The following is a 14,210-nucleotide window of genomic DNA, read 5'->3' as shown; positions in this document are numbered from 1 at the left end:
TTTTTTGAGATGGAGTCTCACTCTGTCATCCAGACTGGGTGCAATGGCACAAGCTCAGCTCACTGCAACCTCTGCCTCTTGGGTTCAAGCGATTCTCCTGCCTCAGCCTCACCACCATGCCTGGCTAATTTTTGTATTTTTAGTAGAGACAGGGTTTTGCCATGCTAGCCAGGCTGGTCTCAAACTCTTGACCTCAGGTGATTCACCTGCCTCGGCTTCCCAAAGTGCTGGGATTACAGGCGTGAGCTACCGTGCTTGACCAATCATATTATTATAGAATGACAGTAACTGCATTCATCACAAACTAAGTAGGTTACAAGCATCATCTCATCCAATACGAGAAACATCCTCTAAGACAGGTGGATCTCGCCCCACACCCCTGCCCCCGCATTTTTTTTTTTTCTACAAGTCACACAGTCTCTCTGTTCACAGCCCCAGCTCTCAACACCACTCCTTGGATTTCCTTCTTTCCTTCCAGCAGATCTCAGTGTACACCTAGGCGTGTGAGTAGATTCAAGAGTGCTGATATCTATTCATTCATGATCCTTTCCTTCCTTCATCATGGTGTTGAATAGGCCCCCTGCCAAGCTCTGAGACTACCAAGTAGGCAACTTTCTCTGTCCTCAAGATGCCCCCCAGGTAGAGTGGCAAGAAAGACAAATAGATCAATAAATACGTGAGAAGTCTGGCCCAATGATGTGTGAGCCCAGAGCGAGAGTGACAGGAGGTGCCCTCAAATGTTCTACCAAAGGGGCAAGAGTGGTCTGGCCTACAGAGGAGGCCAAGGAGCTTACAGAGCACAGCAGGGACAAAGAGGGTTCCAGGAGGGAAAAGAAAGGGGCAGTGGCACAGGGCAGAGGAAGGGAGAGTGTGGCAGACCCTAAGAATGTGGTGTGTCCTGAGTAGGGGACAAGTGAGGGAGGCAGATCCATGCCACAGTGATTTACTTCATAAGTCCAGCAAAGTGCCTTTATCCTGTGGGCTGTGGGGACCCAGGGATGGGCTTTATGCAGAAGAGCAGCATGCTCAGAATGAGTTAAGGAGGTAGAGATTGTAGGCCAGGTGCAGTGGCTCACACCTGTAATCCCAGTGCTTTGGGAGGCCGAGGAGGGAGGACTGCTTGAGCCCAGGAGTTTGAGACCAGCCTGGGCAACACAGCAAGATCCCATCTCTATGAAAAATTTAAAAATTAGCCAGGTACATGGCACGTGCCTGTAGTACTAGCAACTACCTGCTAGGGAGGCTGAGGTGGGAGGATTCCTTGAGTCCAGAAGTCTGAGGCTGCAGTGAACTGTGATTGTGCCATTGCACTCCAGCCTGGGCAACAGTGCAAGACGCTGTTTCTGAAAAAGAACTTACACATTCTCGATGTCATTCTGGGAACTAGCGTCTGCCCTTCCCTCATCCACACACCCAGTGTTTATCTTGGTGTTTCAAATGTTGTGAAATCTTGCGTGGTAACATTGTTTCCGCAGAATGCTCCATGACACCAAGGCTGTGTTTCTCTGGGTTTTCTCAAGAAGACCGCGTGGTCCTATGGGGTTGTGTATGTGTGATGAGAAGAACAGTCCTGCTCATTGACTTTGTTTCAAAGTCACAGCCTTGCCTGGACCAAATGTACCCTGACAGTTTCCCTATGGCAAGGGGGACAAAGCAAAGCCCAGAAGGTGGGCAGAGACGCCACCTGGGAAACCAGACCACCAGGCACCTGTCCGTGATGGGAGAGAGAAAAGAGGGCAGCGCGCTCTCATGAGTATATGGCAGGTATCTACAAACCTTCCAGCTAATTGATGAGCTCTCTATATATCATCCTAGATAAAGGGCCACTGTGCAGTAAACGCTGATGTTTAGAACGTCCTGATAGGGCTTTGTTAACAAGAAGATAACAGAAGAGCAAGATATGTTTGTTTAGCTGCCTATAGATAAACCCAATAGGTCTTTGTTAACTTTTCGTGACTGATGGCAGCCACTAACCATGATAAATACTCCTGGAATGGTGAACTTTATTTAAAGGGCTAGAAAGGGAGCCTACGTTTTTAGCTTTTCTGAATGAGGAAGAAGTATTTTCTGAGTGTGACTATGTATGTCCTTGTTCACCAACATCTGCTTTTCTGTTAATACTTTTACTTTTATTATTTTTTGAAACATGATTTCTTTGTGTCACCCAGGTTGGAATGTAGTGGTGCGATCACTGCTCACTGCAGCCTCGACCTCCTGGGCTCAAGCCATCCTCCCACCTCAGCCTCCTGAACAGCTGGGACTAAAGGCATTCACCACCATGCCTGGCTACTTTTTAATTTTTTTGTAGAGACAATCTTTCTACATTGCTTAGGCTGGTCTTGAACTCATGGGTTCAAGGGATCCTCCTGCCCTGGCCTCCCAAAGTGCTGGGATTACAGGTGTGAGCCACCGTATCCAGCCTCTCTTAATAATTTTATTTTTTTATTTTTTTATTCTTTTGGAGACGGAGTCTCGCTCTGTCGCCCAGGCTGGAGTGCAGTGGCCGGATCTCAGCTCACTGCAAGCTCCGCCTCCTGGGTTCCCGCCATTCTCCTGCCTCAGCCTCCCGAGTAGCTGGGACTACAGGCGCCGCCACCTCGCCCGGCTAGTTTTTTTTTTGTAGTTTTTAGTAGAGACGGGGTTTCACCGTGTAGACCAGGATGGTCTCGATCTCCTGACCTCGTGATCCGCCCGTCTCGGCCTCCCAGAGTGCTGGGATTACAGGCTTGAGCCACCGCGCCCGGCCTCTCTTAATAATTTTAAACCATCAACTAAACCTCTGAACCAGACTGGCTCTTGATGCTTTTTCAGGGTATGCTACGTTCCCATCACGTGGAACCTGAGCCAGTTTAAGAATGGCATTTTATAAGCAAGTCTTCAGAGGATTGGCAGAGCCTTGAGAAATTGATGCAAATGTTTTTCTAGCAACTAGAAATAGGTACAAATATAAAAATATGCTTTTAACATTTGTGAGGCATATGAGAGCCAGAGGTGCTTGTCCTTGCAATGTGTGGGAAGTGAAGTCTTACCCCAAACGGATTGCTGATTTTTTTTTTTTTTTTTGAGAGTGTTGCTTTGTCACTCAGGTTGGAGTGCAGTGGCATGATCTTGGCTCACTGCAACCTCCATCTCCTGGGTTCAGGGGATTCTCCTGCCTCAGCCTCCCGAGTAGCTGGGATTACAGGTAGGCCCCACCACGCCCGACTAATTTTTGTATTTTTAGTAAAGACAGGGTTTCACCATGCTGGCCAGGCTGGTCTTGAACACCTGACTTTGTGATCCGCCGGTCTCAGCCTCCCAAAGTGCTAGGATTACAGGCATGAGCCACCGCGCCCGGCCCAATTTTTGTATTTTTAGTAAAGACAGGATTTCACCATATTGGTCAGGCTGGTCTTGAACTCCGACCTCAAGTGATCCACCCTCTTCAGCCTCCCAAAGTGCTGGGATTACAGGCATGAGCCACCATGCCTGGCCCCGATTGCTGATTAAAGATTGATTTTTAAAAGCAGAGGAGAGACGGGGCATGATGGCTCACACCTGTAACCCCAGCACTCTGGGAGGCTGAGGTGGGCAGATCACTTGAGGTCAGGAGTTCAAAAACAGCCTGGCCAACATAGTGAGACCTCATTTCTACTAAAAATACAAAAATTAGCTGGGTATGGTGGTACGCGTCTGTAATCCCAGTTACTCAGGAGGCTGAGGCAGGAGAATTGCTTGAACCCAAGAGGCAGAGTTTGCAAGGAGCCAAGGTTGCACCACTGCACTCCAGCCTGGGCAACAGAGCGAGACTCTGTCAAAAAAAAAAAAAGCTGAGGAGGTAAGTCGTTTGTTTATTTTGTTGTTGCTGTTTGAAAATGATGTCTACTGAGGCATGTCATTCCTTTAATGAGCTAGAGTGACAGAGTAAGAGGCCTGCTATGCCCAGAACCTCCCCAAAATGAGTCTCAAAGCACAGCGGAGCCAGCTGTTTCACGAATCCAGTTACAAAGAGAGCAAACTTCTGTGCTGTCGAAGAAAGTATTATGACACTGTTATCTTTAATACCATCTTTTAAAAGAAGGCAATCATTTTTAGTAAAAACATCATTTGAATTTTATCTTTGCTAAAACACTCGGGAGGAGGGAGGGGTTTGACCCGACCTTATAATCTTCCTGAACCTGCAGACTAATCAATTTTGATGGAAGAAGTGATTACTGGGCCTCTGAAGTTAACCAGATTTGCCACCAGTAAATGGAGGTCCTGGGTGAAATGATGTTTGAGTTAATAAAAGAATATCACAAATACATTCATTCTTTTTTTTTTTTTTTTTTTTTTTTTGAGACAGGAGTTTCACTCTTGTTACCCCAGGCTGGAGAAGCAATGGCACAATCTTGGCTCACTGCAACCGATCGCACCGTCCAGGTTCAGCGATCATACCTGGCCTCAACGAGCCCTTCCAAGTAGCTGGAATTAGCAGGGGCTCCTGCCACCACGCCCAGCTAATTTTTAGTATTTTAGTAGAGACATGGGTTTCAGGCCATGTTGGCCAGGCTGGGTCTCAAAGCTCCCAAACTCCTGACCTTGTAATCCACCCACCTCGGCCTCCCAAAGTGCTGGGATTACCGCACCCGGCCAATAAATTCATTCTTAATGTTGAAAAATGTCTACTCCCAAAGCCACAGGTTAAATATGTTCTAAAGTACTAGGAAAAGGGTGTGTGTGTGTGTGTGTGTGTGTGTGTTTAAATGTGTCTAAAATTAGCAGGGTGTGGTAGCACGCACCTGTAATCCCAGCTACTCAGGAGGCTGAGGCAGGAGAATCGCTTGAAGCCGGAAGGTGGAGGCTGCAGTGAGCCGAGATCACACTCCTGCACTCCAGTATGAGTGACAGAGAGAGACTTTGTCTCAAAAAAATAAATTAATTAATTAAAAAGTGCCACAAATAAGAAAGAGCTATTGTAATTCAGTTCCCTTTTTGGTTCTCAGAGAAAACTCCAGTTTGAGTCGTTCTTCTGTGGGGCAGCTTCGTCCTAAAAGCATCAGGTTTGACTTCCTAGACTCACTGGAACCGCAAGTTCACCTCCCAAAGGGGCTGGGCTCAGTCCTTTCTTCTTCCTATGCAATAATAGCATGGAAACCAGCTTATCTCTGTGGCCAACTTTCAGGAAAGACCTTGAAAACAGAGATGAGGGCGGACCTTGGTGACCACGTCGAGCTTCCCATGACAGTGGGGGTTTGCTGCAGGGGTGGCTGGAACTACTGGGGCCTGGCAGCAACTAAACGCCACACTGATCCCAAGAGATACCTCAACTCGGCTTTTTAATAGAAGTCCATTTAAAAGGCCGCGCTAGACTGCCGAGGGGAGCCGGCTCCACTTACCTTGTGTAGAGCCCTTGGGTGGTTCCATCAGATTAGGTGTGAGAGGGTCGGGGAATTGGGAATGTTGACTTTCATGGCCAGGATTGGGCGGTATTTCTAAAGTGCCTTCCTGTCTTAGCACTCTCTGTTTTCTCTCCCTGGTTCGTGGGTCGGCTGCGGTAGGACACGATTAATGGCTTATTTTGGGCGTTTGATTTTTGGTTTTGGTTTTGTGTTTTTGGCTCAAAGAGCTGTCGTCCTCGCCTGAGTCTAAAAATTGCTGAAGTTCTGGCATGCTTTTGGAAGCCTTGTGCTGTTTCTTTCCATAAAACTGTTTCCACTCGCCTTCACACACCGTTTGCCTAATTTTGACATCACTCCTCTTGATACGAAAGGTCAGCTTTTCTTGCGGAAAAAAAAAAAAAAAAAAAATCAGACAACGCCAGTGGAGACAAGCAGAAAACTGTGTAAAGGTGTGTTTGCTTTAGCGACATGGGCTGTCCCCACACCAGAGCAGTGACTGAAGGGAAGAGGGGAGGGACTCACCTGGGTCTTTTTTGAGTTTTGCTCCAAGACTTTAATTTTTCCTCTGATGTTTGAGCACTAACGAAACACGTGAAGAACTTAATGAAAATTATGAGCACACTCTTATCAACCACACCCTTGTTTCTGAGTGCATTACTCATACTGTAAATTATAGACCTCGGCCGGGCATGGTGGCTCACATCTGTAATCCCAGCACTTTGGGAGGCTGAGGTGGGTGGGATCACCTGAGGTCAGGAATTCGAGACCAGCCTGGCCAACATGGTGAAACCATGTCTCTACTAAAAATATAAAAATTAGCCAGGCCTTGGGGCATGCATCTATAATCCCAGCTACTCAGGAGGCTGAGGCAGGAAAATTGCTTGAACCTGGGGGGTGGAGGTTACAGTGAGGTGAGATAGTGCCATTGCACTCCAACCTGGATGACAGAGCCAGAGACTCTGGCTCCAAAAAAAAAAAAAAAAAAAATTATAGCCATGTCATGTGACTTCTGTATCTGGAAACTACACAACTGCAAAAATTTCCCATAAATGTATAGAATATGAAGGGATGTCAGCTATATTGAGTGATTACATTCTGCATTTTTACATAAACATCTTTCATATGAATCCATATACACAAACTTAGGTATGCTTCTGCGAGACAGAGTGGGCACGTGTCAGACATCGCTGTTACTTGGGAAAGAGGGTGAATAACCCCTTACGGCATAAATACCATCTTCTGAATTCAGTCAGAATTCCTACTGCATTAAATTACTATATTGTCTGTGACCATACACTGAAACACGGGGCTCGCTTTGTTCGTGTAGTCTGGTAATTTGAAGCTCTCAAGCAGGTTTTGCTGTTTTGTAATCCAAAGGCAGACCTTCTATATTGTTTTTAGTGATTTGAAACAAAGTTTATTGACAATGATTTGCACATAAAAACATTTGGGAAAATAGCCATTCAAGAAGTGGAGCAGATGTTGAAGAAGGGCTAAATTACCTCCTAAATGCTAGAAACAGCATGGAAGCAGCTGAGATGCCCGTAGCTTCAGTGTACATATAGGAACAGGTCAATCTATGTTCACATTAATGATTAAATCAAGGCAATAGAGAATTTTCACTACCATTGGATACAAATCACTGACAACTGATATTTTGTATGTAAGTGCAGGCTCCTGGATACATAAAATACACACTTAATGAAAAGTTGTTAGTAAGTTGAAAATGTCACACTATCTGTCCATTTCTCTTCTTTCATTTTATTAACAATAAGCCAATAGAAACGCCTCTGTCCTGTTCTGCCCAGCCTTTTGTAATTAAAGAGACAGGCCGGGGTGGAGGAATTTTGGTAAACGCCCTCACTCCCCCAGCAGCTCTTGGTCATTCCACTTCCACCCGCAAGACAGCCATTTCTACAGCTGGAGATGTTTCCTTCTCCTGCTCCTGGTTTTACCTTCTGCTCTTGCAAGAGGTAACCAACCTGGGAAGGATGGCGTATGTGCCCCCTTTTTGGAACCTCATTTTCTTCTCTCTCTCTCTCTCTCTCTCCCTCCCTCTCTCTCCCCCCACCGCACTGGCCCTCCTCTTTCTTTCTTTTTTAAGACGGTCTTGTTCTGTGGCCCCAGGCTGGAGTGCAGTGGTATGATCATGGCTCACTGCAGCCCCAAACTCCTGGGCTCAAGTGCCTCTCCTGCCTCAACCTCTCCACCTGGGACTACAGGTGTGCACCACCATGCTGGGTAATTTTTTTGTTTTTTTGTTTTTTTATAGAGACAGGGTCTTGCCATGTTGCCCAGGCTGGTCTTGAACTCTTGGGCTCAAGTGATCCTCCCACCTTGGCCTCGCCAAGTCCTGGGATTGTAGGCGTCAGCCACCGCACCCGGCCCTTATTTCGCTTTTGACTTTAACCCTATTCTTTAATTCAACCAAATTCACATTTTAAAAACCTTGAGGGTAAGTTGATTCTGTGGTTCCATTCACATCACACGCTTATCCCGTCATCTCTTGATTCCAGTTGTAACAGGCGTTGGAGTTCACTAGCTCTGACACAGAACTGATTTATTTATAAGTTTTCAAATCTCAAAACACAGAATGTTACAGCTACAAGAGCATGGAGATCTCATGTGACCTCTTGGTTTCGAAATGTAAGTGCTGAGGCCATTGGGAGAGTGAGGCCATGCAGCTGGTGAGGAAGTGTGGCTGGGATGTGAGTGCTTCCTGGACCAGCCTCCTTCCTGGCCATGGGAAAGATTAGGATGTCAACGAAGGAGCAAGGTGTATCTACTTCTGTGACTGCTCTGGTAGTGCACTGTGCAGTATGGTAGCTCCTAGCCACCAGTGACTGTCAAAATGAAAGTTAGACCAGGTGCGGTGGCTCATGTCTGTAATCCCAGCACTTTTGGAGACCAAGGTGGGTGGTTTGCTTGAGCTCAGGAGTTTAAGATCAGTCTGGGCAACATAGAGAAACCCTGTCTCTACAAAAAANTTGGAACCAACCCAAATGCCCATCAATGATAGACTGGATAAAGAAAAAGTGGCACATATACGCCATGGAATACTATGCAGCCGTAAAAAAAGGATGAGTTCATGTCCTTTGCAGGGACATGGATGAAGCTGAAAACCATCATTCTCAGCAAACTAACACAGGAACAGAAAACCAAACACTGCTTGTTCTCACTCATAAGTAGGAGTTGAACAATGAGAAGACATGGACAGGGAGGGGAACATCACACACCGGGGCCTGTCAAGGGGTTGGGGGCTAGGGGAGGGATAGCATTAGGAGAAATACCTAATGTAGACAACAGGTGATGGGTGCAGCAAACCACTATGGCACGTGTATACCTATGTAACAAATCCTGCACGTTCTGCACATATATCCCAGAACTTAAAGTATAGTAATAAAAAAAAAAATAAGGAAAATTGGTGAAAAAAGTATTGAGGTAGGGAAACTCCACAGTTGACTAACTAGTGGCTTATTTCTGTCGAGGCTGTGGTGTTAATGGCTTTTTACATACATAGTAGATGGCAGTTATGAGTTTCTCATCTTAAGAACATTGAGGGCTGCTCATGGTAGCTCATGCCTGTAATCCCAACACCTTGAGAGGCTGAAGCAGGAAGATCGCTTGAGCCCAGGATTTTGAGACTAGCCTGGACAACATAGGAAGACCCCATCTCTACAAAAAAACTTAAAAAATAAAATAGCTGGGTGTGGTGGTGCATGCCTGTGGTCCTAGCAACCCAGGAGACTGAGGTGGGAGGATTACTTGAGCTCAGAAGGTCAAAGTTGCAGTGAAGTGTGTTTGTCCCACTGCACTCCAGCCTGGGTGACAGAGCAAGACCATGTCTCAAAACAAAACAAACAAAACCACAAAACAATGATTCTTTATCTTGTGACTTTTAAAAAACTGCTTTATTGGAATATAATTGATATGTAAACTGCACTTAAAATGTACAATTTGATAGACTTTAACATGTATATATGCCCAGGAAATCATGACCACAGTTAATGTGTAGTGAACAGATTTTGACACTTGAGGTTTCCTGTGGCCCCTTGTTTTCCTTATTCTTTCCCTACTGATCCTTGCTACTTCCAACCCAGGCAACCCCTGATCTGTTTTCTGTCAGTTTAGATTAGTCACCCTGACTGGAGTTCAGTGGCTCAATCTCGGCTCACTGCAACCTCTGCCTCTTGGGTTCAAATGGTTCTCTTGCCTCAGCCTCCTAAGTAGCTGGGATTACAGGTGCATGCCACCACGTGCAGCTAATTTTCATATTTTTAGTAGAGATGGGATTTCACCCTGTTGGCCAGGATGGTCTCGATCTCCTGACCTCGTGATCTGCCCGCCTTGGTCTCTAAAATTGCTGGGATTACAGGCATGGTACATTTTTTATAATTTTATATCAATAAAGTCACAGAATATGTACTCTTCTATTTGTTTGTTTTTGGCTTCTTTCAAGCTAGATAGTTATTTTGAAATTTGTGTTATTACATGAATCAGTAGTTCATTTTTATTGTGGGAGCTGTTAGATTTCATCATTGTAACCATGGCTTGTTTATCCAGTCATCTTTTGATGAGCACTTGGGTTGCTTTTAGTTATGACAAATAAAACTGCTGTGGGCATTTATGTTTAAGTCTTCATATGAACATGCTTTCATTTCAGAGAGTAGGTGCAGGTTAACTTTTTAAGAAGCTGCCAAACTCTTTTCCAAAGTGGTTTCACCATTTTTCATTTCCATCACCAGTGTATGAAGTTTTCAGTGGCACCAAATCTTCTTTAACACTTGCTATGGCTAGTATTTTTCATTTTAGCCATTCTAATAGGTATGTGGTAGTATCTCATTGTGGTTTTAGCTATTTTCCTAATGACTAATGATGAACATCTTTTCATATAGCTGTTTGCCGTTAATAGGTCTTCTTTGGTGAAATGTGTAATCGAACCTTTTGTCTATTTTTAAAATTGAATTGTTTACTATTTGTAGTTTCATGTTTTCTGCATAAAAGTTCTTTGGTAGAGAGATGATTTGCAAATATGTCTTTCCCAATTTGTGGTTTATCACTCATTGTTTTAGCAATGTCTTTCAAAAAGAAAAGTTTTTAATTTTGATAAAGTCCAATTGATATTTTTTTCTTTTATGGATCATATTTTCAGCCTTATAAATTGTATCTAAGAAGTATTTGCCAACTCAAGGACACAAATACTTTTACTTTTGGTTTCTTATAAAAGTGTTATAGTTTCAAGTTTTACGTTTGTCTGTGCTGTATTTTGAGTTAGTGTTGGATATTGTTTGTACTGTGGATCAAAGGTTTTTTTTTTTTTTTTCGTTGAGATGGAGTCTCACTCTGTCACCCAGGCTGGAGTGCAGTGGCATGATTTTGGCTCACTGCAATCTCTGCCTCCCGGGTTCAAGCGATTCCCCTGCCTCAGCCTCCCAAGTAGCTAGGACTACAGGTACGTGCCACCACATCGGCTAATTTTTTGTATTTTTAGTAAAGATGGGGTTTCACCATGTTGGCCAGGATGGTCTTCATCTCCTGACCTCATGATCCACCTGCCTTGGCCTCCCAAAGTGTTGGGATTACAGGCGTGAGCCACCATGCCTGGCCACATTTATTTATATATTTATTTAGAGACAGGGTCTCGCTCTGTCACCCAGGCTGGAATGCAGTAGTATGATCATGGCTCACTGTAGCTTTACCCTTCTGGGCTCAAGTCATCCTCCCACCTCAGCCTCCAGGTGAGCTGGGACCATAGGCGCGTGCCACCTTGCCCAGCTGGTTTTTATTTTTACGATTTTTTTTGTAGAGCTGGGGTCTTGTTATGTTGCCCAGGCTGATCTCAAACTCCTGAGCTCAGGTAATCCCTCCCAAATCCCAAAGTGTTGAGATTACAGGCATGAGCCACCACACCTGGCTAGATTATTTTAATTGTAAAATAGCAAGCAGATACATGGCTAAAACTTATATACACAGTTTTGAGAGATATAAAGAAAATCTTGTATAACACTGCCCAGGTCAAGGGGCAAGGTGTTCCCTGTCCCCGGGAAGCTGCCCTGAGCTTGCTCACTCCTTCTGCATCAAAACTCCTTCTTCCCAGAGGCAGCCGCCACACCCATTTTTATTAGGGACTCTTGCTTTCCCATCATTGCATGCATCCCTAAATAAGAGAGTGTGGTTCAGTCTCTTTAAAAACTTTCTATACAGGGAATTCTAGGTGTTCTTTTTATTCTTGAGATGGAATTTCGTTCTTGTTGCCCAGGCTGGAGTGCAGTGGCACAATCTCAGCTCACTGCAACTTCTGCCTCCTGGGTTCAAGCGATTCTCCTGCCTCAGTCTCCCATGTAGCTGGGACTACAGGCACCCACCACCATGCCTGGCTAATTTTTATATTTTTAGTAGAGATAGGGGTTCACCATGTTGGTCAGGCTGCTCTTGAACTCCTGACCTCAGGTGATCCACCAGCCTCAGCTTCCCAAAGTGCTGGGATTACAGGTGTGAGTCACCGCACCCAGCCAGAATCCTATGTATCCTTATGTTTAATGTTGCTTTACATTTTGTGCTATCTCCTTAGTCTCATTGACCTACAGCTGAACATTGGTCAAACTGAAGTGAAAAACAAACACCTTTCAATGCACTTCTGGTTTGCACCCGCTTCTGAGGTGTGTCCTATCTTTGGGCACGTAGCCTGTGATGGCGCTCTGCAGCCCGGGCACGGCTCTCTGCAGCCCGGGCACGGCTCTCTGCAGCTCCGGGCACGGCGCTCTGCAGCCCCGGGCACGGCTCTCTGCAGCCCGGGCACGGCGCTCTGCAGCCCCGGGCACGCTGTCTCCCCCACCGCTCTGTCCCCACAGTGCACGATGTGTCTTGCTCAGAGCGATGACTGATGAACATTTTTTAGAGAAATATATGAATATGGTTGAATGTGGGACATCCTGGGCCTAATATTTGTTTTTGTGAATGCTGTAAAAACAATGTCAAAATAAATAAAATGAAGGGAAGATGAAGAATTGGCTATCAAGAAATCAGCTCTAAAGAATTCACTTTTTGGCTGGGTGCGGTGGCACACGCCTGTAATCCCAGCACTTTGGGAGGCTGAGGCGGGCGGATTGCCTGAACTCAAGAGTTCAAGACCACCCTGGGCAACATGGTGAAACCTCATCTCTACTAAACTACAAAAAATTAGCCAGTGTGGTGGCAGGTGCCTGTAGTCCCAGCTACTGGGGAGGCTGAGGCAGGAGAATCACTTGAACCCAGAAGGCGGAGGTTGCAGTGAGCCAAGATCGCATCACTGACCTCCAGGCTGGGTAACAGAGGGAGACCTTGTCTCAAAAAAAAAAAAAAAAAAAAAAAAAAAAAAAAAAAAAAAAAAAAAATCCCTTTTTGGTTTGGTGCAGTGGCTCATGCCTATAATTCCAGTACTTTGGGTAGAGGCAGGAGGACTACAAGAGCCTAGGAGTTCGACATGAATCTGGGCAACCCTGTCTCTACAAAAAAATAAAAATTAACAAGATGTGTGGCACATGCCTTTGGTCCCAGCTGCTCAGGAGGTCCAGGCCACAGTGAGCTGTGATTACACCACTGCATTCAAGCCTGGGTGACAGAGTAAGACCCTGTCTCATAAATAAATAAATAAATAAATAAATAAATAAACAAACAAATTCTCACTTTCTAAAAGCTAGCAGAAAAAAGTTTCATCAACATCCCAAACAGTGTAATAAGAAATAATCAGAATATAACTTGATAATATTTTTGGATGATTTGAACTTCCTCTGGTAAGTACTTCTGATACTCTAAATGAGTTAACTAGATCAGCACAAACATTTTCTTCAAACCATTTAACTTGGCAATAGTTAACTCATTAAGGATAATAACAATGACATTCTTCAGGTTTGTGGTTTTTTTTTTTTTTTTTTNAAAAAAAAAAAAACAAACCCACGGAACTTCAAAAGGTGAAAATACTGACTAGGTTCTAAGGATATGGTAGGAAATGATTGCTTAGGGCTAGGTACCTAAAATGAACTTCTGTTCTGAAAGTCCAACACATTTGAACTTTGTGGTGTATGCATCTATCTACATGTATTTTCTAATATCATGTCTACTCTGCTAGTTCCTAGGATAGTTAATGCAAACATTTGCTAAGTTCTTGTTTTGTTATGAATGTAAAATTTAAAAGCATGAAGCTCTAGTAACATTAAAAAATAGTTGCAGCCTAAGATGGAAAGATTATGTATGGAAAAATGGGAAAAGAGTAATATGGAATACACTTAGAATTTGATGCAATACACTTTAATACATAGTATACTTTGGGAATGATTCCAAAATCATGGAGCCAGAGAAAGGGCTAGAACAGATGAGAAACCAGACAACTGGAAATGAGCTTGGTTCTGATACATCATTGCCATTTCCATAAAATGTGTCTAGCAAATGTGGACGTAATGAAACCATGTAACAATGTCCTTCGAACTAAATTTAAAACTGAGTTGCCCAGAATGAAAAAAATAACCAGTGGCCATTTTAGTAACTCATATGTAGACTAAGTGAACAAGCTGTCCACCTAATATCTCATTTCGATGTCATCTACTGGCCTGCACACATGGATTAATAGTTACTTTATACTTTTTAGGCTACAATGAACGCAAGATTCTCAAAGAAATAGTTTCCTAACAGAATGACTGATACCATTGTGGAAAGAGACATTATTCAGGACATTATCTGTTTCATTCTTTGGTCAAGGTAACTCATCTACTTTTAGACTTACACTTCTAAAGAAAGCTGCTATGATCTAAAGAGATTGGCCATAAAACTATTTGTATTGAAAACTTAGCCAGCATGGCTTTCGTGAACTTTCTT

Source organism: Rhinopithecus bieti, unplaced genomic scaffold (assembly GCF_001698545.2).
Source record: "Rhinopithecus bieti isolate Rb0 unplaced genomic scaffold, ASM169854v2 scaffold_6933, whole genome shotgun sequence".
NCBI classification, from domain to species: domain Eukaryota; kingdom Metazoa; phylum Chordata; class Mammalia; order Primates; family Cercopithecidae; genus Rhinopithecus; species Rhinopithecus bieti.
The sequence above is the reverse complement of the archived record's forward strand: the minus strand, read 5'-3'. Positions refer to the sequence as shown.